Raw genomic sequence first — 14293 nt, forward strand, 5'->3', positions numbered from 1 at the left:
GAAAAGTATGTTGTTTTAAATGTTTTGGCACCATAAAATAAACATTAATTTTAATCGGGCATAGGGCCCATTTAAAAGACGCGCACACTGGGCCCCCAGACGCAGGAGCAACCCCTACGCACCAGCACTTTAGTTCCTTTTCGGACAATTGCTTTCATGATTTTTTAGCTTTTAGCAAACTCAGTTAGCCCTTTAACTTTTTCTTCTTCTTCCTCCTCTATACATGGAAAATGTAGCATATTGTAATGATTTTAATTAATTGAACAATAAAGTACAACAACAACTATAAATATTTTGTGGCTTAAACTTTGCATCTCTCATTGTTAAAAAACAATAAACTAAGATTTTAAGTAAGGTTGGTATGGACCTTGTAAGTTCTTTGTTTCTGTTGTAAAGGTTAATTTGTTATGCACAGCACGTACAAGTACTTACTTGTCAGACAGACTTAGTGACTCAACTGGAGTTCCCATGTTCAGTGGCAGCTTGCATGTACAGAGGGTGGTGTAGCGGAGGGCACATAACAAAATACAAGACACTTATCTTTTCTTCCATGAGCACGACGTCCTCCTTGATCCTTCTCTCCTTGAGGTAGGTGTGCTCCCGACTCCCAAGCCAATCCTGGGGCTGCTCTCAAGTAGCATGAGAGCAGCGCTAGGATTGGTGGGAGTGGCCTCGATCAGGTCTCACAAGAGCACTGGAGGCCTTTGCTTTCTTTAACCGAGCTGACAGCTGGGTTAGAGAGGTTTAAATTGCATGTGTGGCTGGCTATCGGAAGACGGCTGGCCAAAGAGACATGCGCATTTTAAACTCGAGAGAACAAAGTTTACTGCTGACACTCCGCAGCAATGGCCCCGCCCTGCCTGATGCTCAGTTCAGGGGACAGGACAGGCCGGTAGCTGAAAAATAAAATGTTAACAAATACATTTTGATTACCATTTTTTTCAGCTCTGGCCTTGGGTTTTGTTTGTGGGGCGACGCTCCTCCGCTCAAACAGTGGAGCTGCCCCTGCTTATTATTAATGTACACTGGACCATGGGTCTTCAACCCACAGAATAGTCTGTCACTCCCCTGTTCAAAAGAAGTCTCACCAATGAAGATTACCTTGAGGATTTTATTTAGCATGTGGATCCGCAAAAAACGATACACTCTTTATACTTAAACTTACGAGCATTCAATGTTGGTGATGTCACTCATCTCTAAGTTTGTCTGATTGGTCAAGGTCAGCAAGAACTCAGTACTCCAGTCCTGGGCTTTCAGCGACCAGCCTATTGTATTCTGGGCAATGAAGTCCATGTTAGTTGAACTAAAAGCTGAAAACGACCAGCTTTAATAACCCCTTCACTGCGGGGGTTATTTTCCCGCTGTGCTGGGGGGGAGGGGGCGAGCACGGCGCTCGCATGCTCATGACGAGCTGAGCACGTCATGAGGCACGACGCTCCTGTGCTCATGGCGAGCTCAGCTCGTCATGACCACACCCGTTCTCGTGGAACGCTCAGCACAGCAGGGGAATTATCCCCGCATGTGAGCGTTCCACAGCTCATGACGAGCTGAGCTCGTCATGAGCACCGGAGCGCCGTAGCTCATGACGAGCTCAGCTCGTCATGAGCATGGAAAGAGTTAAAAGAAAAATTCAGAACAGGAGCACTGCATCCATGGTGAGATGAAGTAATCTGGTAACTTTATACTAGGCGCAGAAACTCGTTGTCTGGACCTGGTATCTATCCAGTTTGTTAACATGCTTCAGCCCAGCTACTCAATAAAGATTGCGAAAGGAAATTGACAATGACCCTTCATCTGGAATAAAGGTTGTTGTACGTCACTTACTGTAATACACTATTGGTCTGACTGCAGGTGAAGTAAGATTTGCAAGCTTCACGATTTTGTTGAAAAGGTTTTCGCCTGGACAGGGAGACGTGCCAAAAAAGAGGGGTTTCCAGTATATCTTCGATTCCATCACAATAAATCGTGTGCAAATATATATTTATTGGAATTTTCCCTATGGGTTGAGGCGGTTCTGGATCCTATTGAGGTTGGGTATGCTCCCGCTCAACCCTCTTACGGCCATATGGTATGGACCCTCTCCTGGACCTGGATGTAACTTATTCAAGAAGAGGATTCAAGATTTAAACCATGTCCTATTTGTATGTCCAGCGCTTTTATTTTCCCGCCGAAAATGGTTGAGACCCATATGTTTGCAGCAATCCATACGATCGGTTACGGAAGCACTACAGTCACTTTTTATGCCCCCTAATGAAATATTTTGTCATAGAATTTTTAACTATTTGTAGTGTTTTTTTTTTTATTTATACTGATAATATGGTTATAACAGTATGGTAATTTTAGTGTGGATCAGAGTTCCGAATGCATACGATGTGAATTTTTTATGTGTTATCAATATATGTAAATTTTATAATCATTTTTATGTGGATCTCCTCGGAGTTTCCAAACATAAATAAATAAAACTTGAAAGGTCATGGTTGCTCAGACCTTTAAATAAATGATAGTCCTATCAGGGATGTAACCGGAAAGGCTCTGCACAACCACCCCTACATCCAAATGGGCTGGAACAATGTTCTCAGTGGGTTTGGTGCCCAGGGGCATCAGCTCACTAATATAACAGAGGTTCTGAAAACCCAGGTATTACTGAACAAGTGAGCGCAGCAAATGAGCACAAATATTTAAATGGGGAGTGTGTGTTTGTGGGAGGTGAGCTGTGATATTTTTGCAATAATGTGGCTCAATGGTATATTACATTGCAATATTCTGAAATGTATGGATACATTATGTGAAGCTTTATTAAAAAACGAGTTGTTTAAAAGAGGCCATTGGTACATTAAAGTTGATTTAGACACAGATGCACACATGTGTAAAATTAAAGTGTGTTTGTTTGTTTTCTCACACTTCTTTGAATCGGGCCACTACATTACACAATTAAAACGACTGAATGAGCCTCGTTTTTTATATGTAAACGTTAAAAAGTAACTTGGATCCCACACAAAAATAAAGTAGAAGAGTGACAACAGTTTGTTTTCAAATACCATCTCTTGTAAGCCACAAATTGTAAATTTAAATATACATAACAAGGGAATGTGCAGTGTTTTGTTCAAATGTGTTCAATGAGCTCTCCTTAACCTCCGTTGACCTTGAACTGATTATGAAAATCAGCTTACACTTTCACAGTGCCTGCAGGTCTGGGGGTGCTGCAGTACCTGCGACGCCCTTCCTTCCAAAACCATGCTAACATCTTAGGTTACTTCAGGTTAACTGAGACTCCACATATTGTCCCCCTTTAGGACAGGCATAGGCCATATTTGCCCTCATAAATATGATGTATGTCCCTTGAATATCGTAGCTACACTATTACGGTATACATATGTAGGTGGCTTAGTGGTCTAATGCGTTCACTGTAGGGGCCCGTGTTTGGCCTCATGGTCGCAGGTTGAAATCATAGCGGCCACTCAGCCTTTCATCCTTCTAAGGTTGATAAAATTAGTACCAAATTGATTTGTGGAGGTAAAGCCGGTGCTGTCAATTATCTGTTTGCGTGTGCACCTTCAGAACGGTGGTTCTTTGGACAAAAAAACATTTAACGGCTAAACCGAGCCGTGAGGGTTGCACCACCTAGTCTTCAACTGGGGCAAACAGCAAATCGGATGCGAAACACAAAAGACGGCAACCTCTTCAAAAGCAACCCACTGGAGGTCGAAAATAATCGTGAATAACAGTGCAAGCAGCACCCACTAAAGGTAATTAAAAATGTCGAGGAGGCTTGTAACCCACTAAAGGACAAGTACTACTACAAATACCAGCATGCAGTATTAACTGTTATCATCTGCTTCCCACGGGAGGGCGTGTTAAATGTGCATGCGGTTAAAAGCCTCTCTGACTACTTGCTGCGCCACTTCAAGATATGCCTGTGAACAAGGAGCAGACACGCTCTGAAACGCGTAAGGCGAATAAAATTGATTTGTGGAGGTAAAGCCGGTGCTGTCAATTATCTGTTTGCGTGTGCACCTTCAAAACGGTGGTTCTTTGGACAAAAAAACATTTTACGGCTAAACCGAGCCGTGAGGGTTGCACCACCTAGTCTTCAACTGGGGCAAACAGCAAATCGGATGCGAAACACAAAAGACGGCAACCTCTTCAAAAGCAACCCACTGGAGGTCGAAAATAATCGTGAATAACAGTGCAAGCAGCACCCACTAAAGGTAATTAAAAATGTCGAGGAGGCTTGTAACCCACTGAAGGACAAGTACTACTACAAATACCAGCATGCAGTATTAACTGTTATCATCTGCTTCCCACGGGAGGGCGTGTTAAATGTGCATGCTGCTTAAAAGCCTCTCTGACTACTTGCTGCGCCACTTCAAGATATGCCTGTGAACAAGGAGCAGACACGCTCTGAAACGCGTAAGGCGAATAAAATTGATTTGTGGAGGTAAAGCCGGTGCTGTCAATTATCTGTTTGCGTGTGCACCTTCAAAACGGTGGTTCTTTGGACAAAAAAACATTTAACGGCTAAACCGAGCCGTGAGGGTTGCACCACCTACCTTTCTAAACACGGGACCCTGGAGACACAGAACTGCTCAAGTCTTCAACTGGGGCAAACAGCAAATTGGATGCGAAACACAAAAGACGGCAACCTCTTCAAAAGCAACCCACTGGAGGTCGAAAATAATCGTGAATAACAGTGCAAGCAGCACCCACTAAAGGTAATTAAAAATGTCGAGGAGGCTTGTAACCCACTGAAGGACAAGTACTACTACAAATACCAGCATGCAGTATTAACTGTTATCATCTGCTTCCCACGGGAGGGCGTGTTAAATGTGCATGCTGCTTAAAAGCCTCTCTGACTACTTGCTGCGCCACTTCAAGATATGCCTGTGAACAAGGAGCAGACACGCTCTGAAACGCGTAAGGCGAATAAAATTGATTTGTGGAGGTAAAGCCGGTGCTGTCAATTATCTGTTTGCGTGTGCACCTTCAAAACGGTGATTCTTTGGACAAAAAAAAAAAAAAAATATATATATATATATACACATATATATATATTTATATATCGTTGTCATGTGATCAAGGTCCGTCTGGACTGAAGCGCATTATGGGCGATAGAAATTTTCAATAACTGAAGCACTTACTTTGTGATCTGCGCCTGCTTGAGCTGACGAAAGCTGACACAGAAAACTATATATATATATATTTACCCAAAGTACGCAGATGTGGAGTTAAGGAATGTAAAGCTATACTTCCTTTATATGCATGCACTTTACTTTCCATAATATGGTTTTCGATATTTAGTCAACAATATTCTTTTGTCTCGATATTCTTAGCCTCGATATTCAGTAGTACAATCTAAAAATTAAAATCAAATTACCTGCTTGATTACTAGAGTGCCTATAATGTTCAAGCATGTGATACCTGATTAAACTTACCAGATGACTCCATGCAGGGGCGCTACTTGGGTATAAATTTAGGGAGGGGGACTAATACTTCCAGCAATGCACAGCCAAATTTCAGGGCGGGGGCTAATACTTCCAGCAATGTAGAGCCAAATTTAGGGGGCATAATACACTTGCAAAAACTGTCTTGGGTCCAGTCAGGCTCGTTTGTAAAACCTTAAGCTCAACCCTGGGTAGCTATGGCTTCGAGCAAATTGTGATTCGCTAATAGGGAATACCTTTCCATTCATTCCTATCGGCTTAGAGGCCCATAGGAATGAATGGAAAACCATTTGCAATTTGCGATTACCAAAAAGGCAATGACAAATTGCGCATGCAATTGCAAGGGTCTTGGGGGGCCCAAAAGGCCATTCTGATGCACCCCCAAAATTGGCATGTGTGCATATGTGGAGCCCACACATGCCCTTAGGGCATGCATGAGCAACACATGTCACTTAGAAAAATGCAATTTTGTGCATTTTTCTAAGGAATTGCAAATTACCATCAACTTGAAGTTGATGGTACTTTGCGATTCCTTAATGCAAAGTCACATTCTGAGAATGCTTCTTGCATTGCATTTAGGGAATCGAAAATTGTGATTCCCTAACTGCATTTGCAAAATAGGTAATAGCAAATTTTGCGATTACCTATTTTGCAAATGGCTTTGGGCTTGATGCATCCCAAAAGGCTAATTACCGGTCGCAAAGGGGCCGATTCTGCGAATCAGACCGTTTAAGACCGGTAATTAGCATGATGTATGTGCCCTAATGCCTTTTATTTATGTTTTTAAAATAAACACATAAATAAAATGCAATGTCATTTACAATGCCAAAAGCTCAAACGTGCGTAATGCGAGACCTATTGCATTGCAAATGCTTGTTATTACAGGAACGTAGGAGCTTTGGTAGATTTATCTTTCCATAAGCAAGGCCCATCAGGAAGCATTTCTTGCTCATGCTTGTGAGATGGAGCAGAAAGTGCAAATTCTTGAAATGAAGGCATTAAAGTTTGTAACTTAACCCAGTTTTTGCCGCATCCACCTTCTATAAGAATCAGGGGTGAATGGTAACCTTATGCAGGAGCCCTATTTACTTACTGTAATTTACACTGCGTGCCCTTCGCCTACACCCTAAACAGCAAATGTGAGCCTGCGGAGCAGTGCTTTATTTGCAACAAAAAAAGGAAATGGCAGGACTCTTCTCAGAAGGCCAGTGAAGCTTGCACCACCTGTGCCAGCACTGCCAAACCCAGTACCAACACAACTACTAACCATTACATCCCTACAATTTTGATGAGTCAGATTATTCCAGGCTACTCAAAGCGATAAAAAAGGCCTGGACAGCTGGTGTTATAAATGTTTTATGTATATTGAATTATTAAACACTGTTGATGTGCTAACCTTAAAAATAGACTAACAGTGTCACCATGTGGCAGACTATCATAAGTGCTGGTGTTGAGAATTAAGCGCCGGTGGCAAGCACAAGCAAACACTGGCTCAAATTAAGCACTGCTGTGGAAGGGCTAAACGTGGAACAATAGGCATACTCTGTGATATCATCAAAGACAAAGACTTAGTGATGACACTTTCACTAGCCATGGCATTTTGGTGAACTGATGTTGATAGTTTTTGATCGGTCACCTTAGCTTTTCTGTAGTTTCTCTACCCTGGGGTTTGGCATCTACTCTAAATGCAGAAACATTTTACTTCTCACAAGTCTTTAAAAGCAGCCCCCGCGGCACTTGCGCCATTCGTGGGTTGCTCCACTCTGAAGCACTGTTGGCTACCACAAAACCAAAATGAGACACGCCGGTCTTCAGTGGCTCGATACCGAAGACATTATCCAGCTAATGTATCCGGAATGCTAAGCACTAAGAAAATAATGTCATTACAAGACTAAACAGCCACACAGAGTGATCATAATAATCCCAGAGCTGCCTCTCCTAGTTACTGCTGAAAACTCCCAGCGGATCCCAGGCGTAAGCAGCAACCTCATCACGAGGTAGTCCCACGAGGCTCACCATGAAGTGAAGGAAGCCTGTAGGATGGTAGATCGGCCCAGCCACCTCTGCGGCTCGTCTCACATTCCAAAGGAATGGGCACTTTCAAAAGAGGCGGATGTCCACTTCCCAAGAGGAACCAATGCAAGAAGTCTTCCTAGTACCTGCATGGGTCTGGATTGACCACACTCTTCTATCCCCCCCCGCTGCCTTGTAGTGATCGATTCCTCCCGTCTGCTTGTGGCACTGCACATCTTTGATATCAAGTTTACATTCCACACAGAGGCTAGTGAATAAGTAAAGAGGTACAGCTGGCCACCAGCAGATGCAGCAAAACCTACAAACTATCTATTTTAGACCCTCTTGGTTTCCACTCCTTCTAAGCCCATGCCCAGTGACTGCATCACAGTGTCATCATCACCACTTCGGGGAAGCCCACGTGCTCATATGTGGTGTGCATTGATCGTTTTCCTTAGGGGTTATGCATATATAGCTTCTCGTCCCATTGAGACACACGTGTTAATGATGCCAGCCACCATTTTGACTAACACCATGGGATATTAATACTGACCGTACCAGCTGGCATCTGCGGCACAGAATACGTACTCGGGGCACACCCTCGGATCTAGTAGGTACAGCTTGAGTGCAGGCCATTTTCCACCAGCAAAAATGTGTGAAGTTTTCTTGTTTACCTTCAAAATGTGAAGTTTTTCAGTACTTTGCAAAATGATTGTGAGATCATTTTCAGCTCACTACAAGATACCTGCCTATCTAATTAATTCCAGCTAAACTGGAAAAGGTATCCAGTGTTTTTCTCTGCGAGCCTACCCTTTGTTAAGCTGTACTCTGATTAGTAAGAAACAACTAGGGCTGGCTCTAATCAGTAAGGCTGAGCCTAATAAGCATAGTGGCAAATGTTTACACAACATTCATCAGCAAGTTTATCTTTTGCTAGGTTGTTCTATATTAAAAACATTGCCTTTTGCAAAGGAATGAGTTGGGCAGAAGACCTTTGTTAGCGATCAATATGATCATAGGGAACAAATTCTTGCACAAGTCATGATTTCCCTGCAAATGTGGCAAAGTTAAAAAAGAAGCAAGCTCTGAAAAATTCGCAGCTTTCAATTGAAAAGCGTGAAAGTTGTCAAAAAAGATTTACACATTGAGTGCCCCTTCCCTGAATTAGTTAACTCATGTTAAAAAGCTCGGAAAGACAGTACTATTACTGGTTTGGAGAAAATTTAACATTTCAAAAATAAAAACACATTTGGTCTTTGGAGTTGCCCCAACTTTCATGCATTTCACTTAAAAACTATCTCTCATGAGTTTTCCTCCGGGAAAAAGTCCTTATCTCAATACAAGCCAATAGAATGTCAAGATGGCTTTCTGATTACCCTAATATCTCACACTTTGTTGACCTCAGTTATTGGGGCGCATGGCCATAATCTGGCAAAAAGAGTGATCGCAATACCGTGGCATGTCCAAGATACGTCGCCTCCTTGCTCGATTTACACCCAGGGTACATTGATCTCTTTGGGTTGGACCATTTCTAGAGCCTGGCGAAGGAAGCATCGAGTGCAAAAACATGGGCGCAGAAAGAAAACTTTTATAAGTGAGGGTGAAATTAATGATTTAAAAGAACATGCTTTGGCAAAGCCAATAGGCCTTCACCAATGCTTTTTGGCACTGGCATGAGAAGACGAAGACACATTTCCATGCAAGGTCGGCAATACTGAAACAGAAGAGTGTGACCATTGGAGGGAGGACAGCCGGGCAAAGCTCTCTCCATGTCTTAAACATTCAGTCGCATAAGTGAAGACTTCTGGTGCGAATGGTGGAGCTACGCGGTAACACCGGTTTCTGCATTAGAGACCAGGTCATTTGTCTAACTTTCTGGGATGAACATTACACAAAATGAAACTTGTTATGATTACTATGTCGCAGAATAAAGTACAATTCCAACTTGTTTTGCAAAAGGTCTCATATTACCCAAAAGGAGAATAAAACTGAACTTGGAAAGGCTTTAAGACACTGATAGATGTGTTGTGGCAGGGATGAGAAGATAAGGGTACTGCTGGTAGGATAACTAAGGTAGTGGGGCTCCCTTAAATGATCACACACAATGGTGAGATGTCTTCTGGGAATATTTGGAGCAGAGCAAGACGAACCAGATTTGAAATTCCCTGATTCAAACAAATTCCTTAGACCTTTTTATTTATTTATGTTTGCGATAGGTCTGGCAAGATCAGCAGAGACCAGAGAGCTCCGGGCAAATTGATATGCATGAAGCACCATGACAAAGGTATGAACAAGTCCCTGATGTTAGTTTAAGGTAACACGGCCATCCCACCTGGATGGGCGATAATATGCTTATGGTCGGTTCTCGACTCAATGGGCCTTTGTGAGGGCTATTTCATGACTACTGTTTGCGATCATTATGATCACCCCAACTCTAATCAACCCTTTTTAGTAGTAGATTTTACCTAGGAACATGGGGGTCTGACTCTTATGGTACCAACAGATGCTAGCACACAACATCACCCTGTTACAAATACACTAATGATGATCTCCTGACTATATGGGGTTTCGTGAGTAAGCTATTATGAATACCAACACAATGAGGACCCGGGTGCCTAATTACCTCCTAGCGCCTCACATATGTTCTTGGTTAATTCATAAACGTGATAGTAATAAAGTACATTCCATCACTACCACGCTATCATAGCTTATTAGTCCTTAAAGTCATCGTGAGGCATTAAAGTCAGTTTTGTCGCACTGGCACGTGATTAACTTTTAATCTGGAATGGACTTGAGCACGTACAACGTATCACACGGGGTACATCCTGTTCTTCGTGACCCGTCTTCTGAAGCTTTGGGCTAATAGGAATTTAGGTGAGTGCCAGAATTTTGCAGAGTGCCACATGCATTGCTTGCAGTGTTCACGTAGTGGGGTCTTGAAGTTAACTAGTATTCTGGTTTCACTGGGTACAGGAAACCTACGTTTATACAGACAAACAGCGTCACTGGTCATGAAGAAAGCCCGTGGATGCTTACGTAAGCATTTCAAGGGGCTGAAACGTGTCAACTGAATACTGTTCGTGAGGAAGGGACCTTAATAGGACCTAGTTTTCAGCATCCCAATCTCGTTTCTAATCTTGCGTAGGATAGTTTTCAATAAATTTGATGGCTGCAACCCTATCTGAAGAGAATTTTAATAGTTTATGCTAACAAACAATGTAATCTTCTACCACCCCCAGCAGATAATTCAGACAAAAACAATCAAACAAACATAATAAAAGACTCTAAGAGCACAGGATGAGCCTGTCAAGCACCAACGTTGATGTTGACAAAGAAGCAACCCCAAGGATGAAACATGCCACTTAATGAGACTGAGAGGTCTCGTCCATTTTACAAAATATTTTTATAGAAAAAACATGCTCACAGAAGTATTCCTTTTAGAAAATTGTATTCCAGAGTTATAAATTGACCAATATGACAATTATACAGTAATCCATGCTTTGTCCGCAATCAATGACCTTTGGATGCTGACTTAACTCGCCTGCCGCTTTTGATGGTCTTGGTATAGTGCGTCAGGACCCTCAGCACAGGGATGCAGAACGATTTACAGTGCATGGCATAGAAACAGATGTTTACAAGCAAAAAATAGGACATACGGGTGAAAGGTTATCTTGTCTGAAAGATATTGGTATATTTGTATGCAAGTGGGGTTGAGTTGATTACTACCTGTAAAGGTTATGTGAACACCCACAAACCTGTGAGTTTGGCCAACTTTTGCAGGTTGCCTCACTCAAAAAACTCAAGTTTGCAGTTGAGAAAAGTTAACATTTACAAATGTCTTGTTGAAAGAATGCTTTTGCACGTGGCCCGCTGAAGGCTAAAATATTCAGATGGCTGGACTTCCATTGAACATACACATGTGTAAAGTGCATGTTCTCCACTTTGGACATCTTGGCTCTGGCAAACAGATGTTAATTGTTTTCTGACTCGACTGTACTCATTTTAGCGACCTCAGATGGATGAAAAGCTGAGTGGGCCATTGGGATGTGAACCTGTGACCATGAAGTCAAACACAGATCCCTGGTGGTGTGGGTGCATTAGTCTACCGAGCCCCAGACCCGGTTTTACCAAGAGACGTCCATGCACATTTTAGGTTGTGTTAAGTACAAGCTAGAATAAAAAAACAGGTTATAGGTTTGTTTACCCAAAAGTATTTTTGACACGGGTCAATTAAGTTGACTCGTGCAGCTACACGAATTTAGGAAGAACAGGAAGCAAATAACCAGGTCTTACACAACCTTCTCAGGCCTGAAAGGATTAGTAGTGCCAATCCAAATATCTTTATTGTTGCACCAAGGATGTTAATAAGGCGTGTACTTCTTCCATTTTTTTTTGAAGAAGCATGTTTGGGGAATATTCACCTGTTTACTGACTGACACGTCTACACTCCTCTGGAAATCTCTAAACAAAAAGAGATTGGTCAACAGACCCATGGAAGCAAAATGTGAGAGACAAGTATCCCAGGGATAACTACAATTACCATAATGCTTTGGGACATCACAGTTTAATCTATCTAAAATTGCAACCGCGATTTATCAGCAGAATTATGTAATATACAAGTACAAGGTCAACAATGAAAAGGGAAACCAGGAAAAGAGGAAGGGCTATTAAAGCCAAGGTCCAGAGCTGATAGTGCAGACACAACATGCATATTCCAGGATGCGGGGGCAGCACAGAGAAAGCCCCGCCTTCCTTGCACTTTCTCTGAAAACAAAGCTTGAACTGGGAGGCAATCGTCATGATGGTGTGTGAGAAGAGATGGTGGACCATAAATAGGGGTGGGAGAAGTTGCAAAGACTTTTTCTTACAATCGTCATGGATTCGTATTTGAAATTGTTCATCTTTATGTCGAAAAAGATAAGCTTGCATAGCAAACAAATCTGCATTTATTTGAAACTGCATAGAAATACTCAGTAATAGGTAAACATCTTGCAACGTATAGAACATTTAGCCTGGAAGCTTTTCAAACATTACAAAGGGCAAAAAATGGATCTTTGCAAAACATATACAGGCTACAAAAATAAAACGTAGCCCCCCCCCCCCCCCCCCCCCCCTTCCATTGACCCTAGGCCCGCAGACTATACTGTTGATACCGTCCTTTACCTGCGCCCCTTTTAGTTTATTTCTTCTGTAATTCTCCAGGGCAAAGGCGAAACCGGTTAAAAATAGCTCGTACTAATCTCAGCAGAATCATACCATAGATGGATTTTCCCAGAACAATGGTTTACTTTTACCATCTGAAACTCGCTCAGAGACAGAAAAGGACGTGCACATTCCCAGCAAGCAAGTACGACACAGGAGGGCGTCGGGAGCACGCGATCAACTTTTAATAGTCAAAAAATCCATGCACCCCCCATTTGGGGGATAACGCAGGTACACCCGTTGGCTATTTCTTTTCCACTTAACCCAACATGCCTAGGTCTGTGGAGGTCTGATCAATCTGACCCAGAGATTCTGTATATGGCCCCGCCCTGACACGAGCTGACACCCAGGCTGCAGTGGGTTAGACCGGTTCTTGCACCCCCAAAAAGCGGCTGGTGGTGCGAGCTGTAAAAAACGCTCGACCACACTCGGAGTTACGCGGCCACTGAGTTCTCGGAAATTCAATGCGTTCCATTTGGGAGCAAAAACAGATAAACTTCAAAATGCTTTGCTGAAACATACATGGCCCATAACGCGAAAAAGTTCAAATTTTGACCTTGCATGGGTGCAGAGTTCCGATTTTTTTTTTAATTTTAAAAGATTCTGCACTGGTGTCCATGCAGAAGTCCATACAATAGCCATTTTTTAGGTCGAGCATTCGAGACCTCTTGTATATACTTTAGTATGTACTTATATGTGTATATAGTTTGTGGGCTCTGGAGATCAACCCTAGGACTTGTCTGCTTCCGCTTAGGGACTTTTTTCTGTTCAACTGCCTCTATTTAACTGTCTTGATAGAAAACGACCAGTAGAGGTCAGTAAAATACCAGAACTGCTTTCTGCTGAGGGACTTTCTTTTTTAGGTTTACGTATTTTATTAAGTAAGTACAGTGGTACAGCAGTGTAAAACAAGAAAGAAACCAGGCAATAATAGACAGTTCCAAGCATGAGAAGTAATTTCTGATGCAGTCTCCAGAGCTCACCGCCACCTGCAAAGTTCCACAGTCCGAGCTAGGCGAGAGCCGCAATGGGTGGTGTCCTCGAGCATTGCAGTCGAATGTCGATCAGAAAGCAAATAACAATCCCTCTGTACTTCACATTTAATGTAACAAACTACCCCAACAACCCCCCATGCCCATCCCCTTTCCCATCCCCTAACTCTCAGTCCGGTGTTGTGCAAGGAAGATCTCAGAAACTCACAAGTCCTCTCCCGTTATGTACCCAACATGCGTACCCAACCCTCCCACTCCCTACTGGCCGTTCAGGTGATCGGTGGTGTAAGCCTAAAGAGTCTCAGGTATCTGGGGCACGTAAGCTCCCTGAATTCAGTAGCTAATAAAGTATGGAATGGTTGCCACAACGAATTGGTCGACCTCCCCAGCCAGTGTAAGCGAAATTTTCTCCATGCCCAGTACGTGCCACAGCCTGTGTAACCAACCCGTGATCGAGGGAACAGTGGAAGTGCGCCAGTGTATTAGAATGTTCTGCACAGCGGAGCCCAAGGCGATGGCTATGTGTCTCCCTCTCCGGGATTTCAACGGGAACATTAAGGCATTAGGTAGGCCCAGTAGGGTGTAGGCTGGGAAACGAGGTAATTCTATGTCAAAACATTTATCAATTTCATCAATCACCTCCTT

At 42.8% G+C, this 14293-nt stretch overlaps 1 protein-coding gene across 2 annotated transcripts in view; it reads right to left on the reverse strand.

The window, feature by feature from the left end:
* ADCY3 (adenylate cyclase 3) overlaps positions 1-14293 on the reverse strand; it is a 408762-nt gene that overhangs the window by 191774 nt on the left and 202695 nt on the right. The window contains exon 1 of one of the 2 annotated variants that reach the window (XM_086928027.1): positions 433-567. The exons of the other annotated variant lie outside the window; for it this stretch is intronic. The gene's annotated coding sequence lies outside the window, so the exon portion shown is untranslated. Of the gene's footprint in view, positions 1-432; positions 568-14293 lie in introns of those variants that run through there. 2 annotated transcript variants of the gene reach the window in all.

Source organism: Lissotriton vulgaris, chromosome 6, assembly GCF_964263255.1.
Source record: "Lissotriton vulgaris chromosome 6, aLisVul1.2, whole genome shotgun sequence".
NCBI lineage: Eukaryota > Metazoa > Chordata > Amphibia > Caudata > Salamandridae > Lissotriton > Lissotriton vulgaris.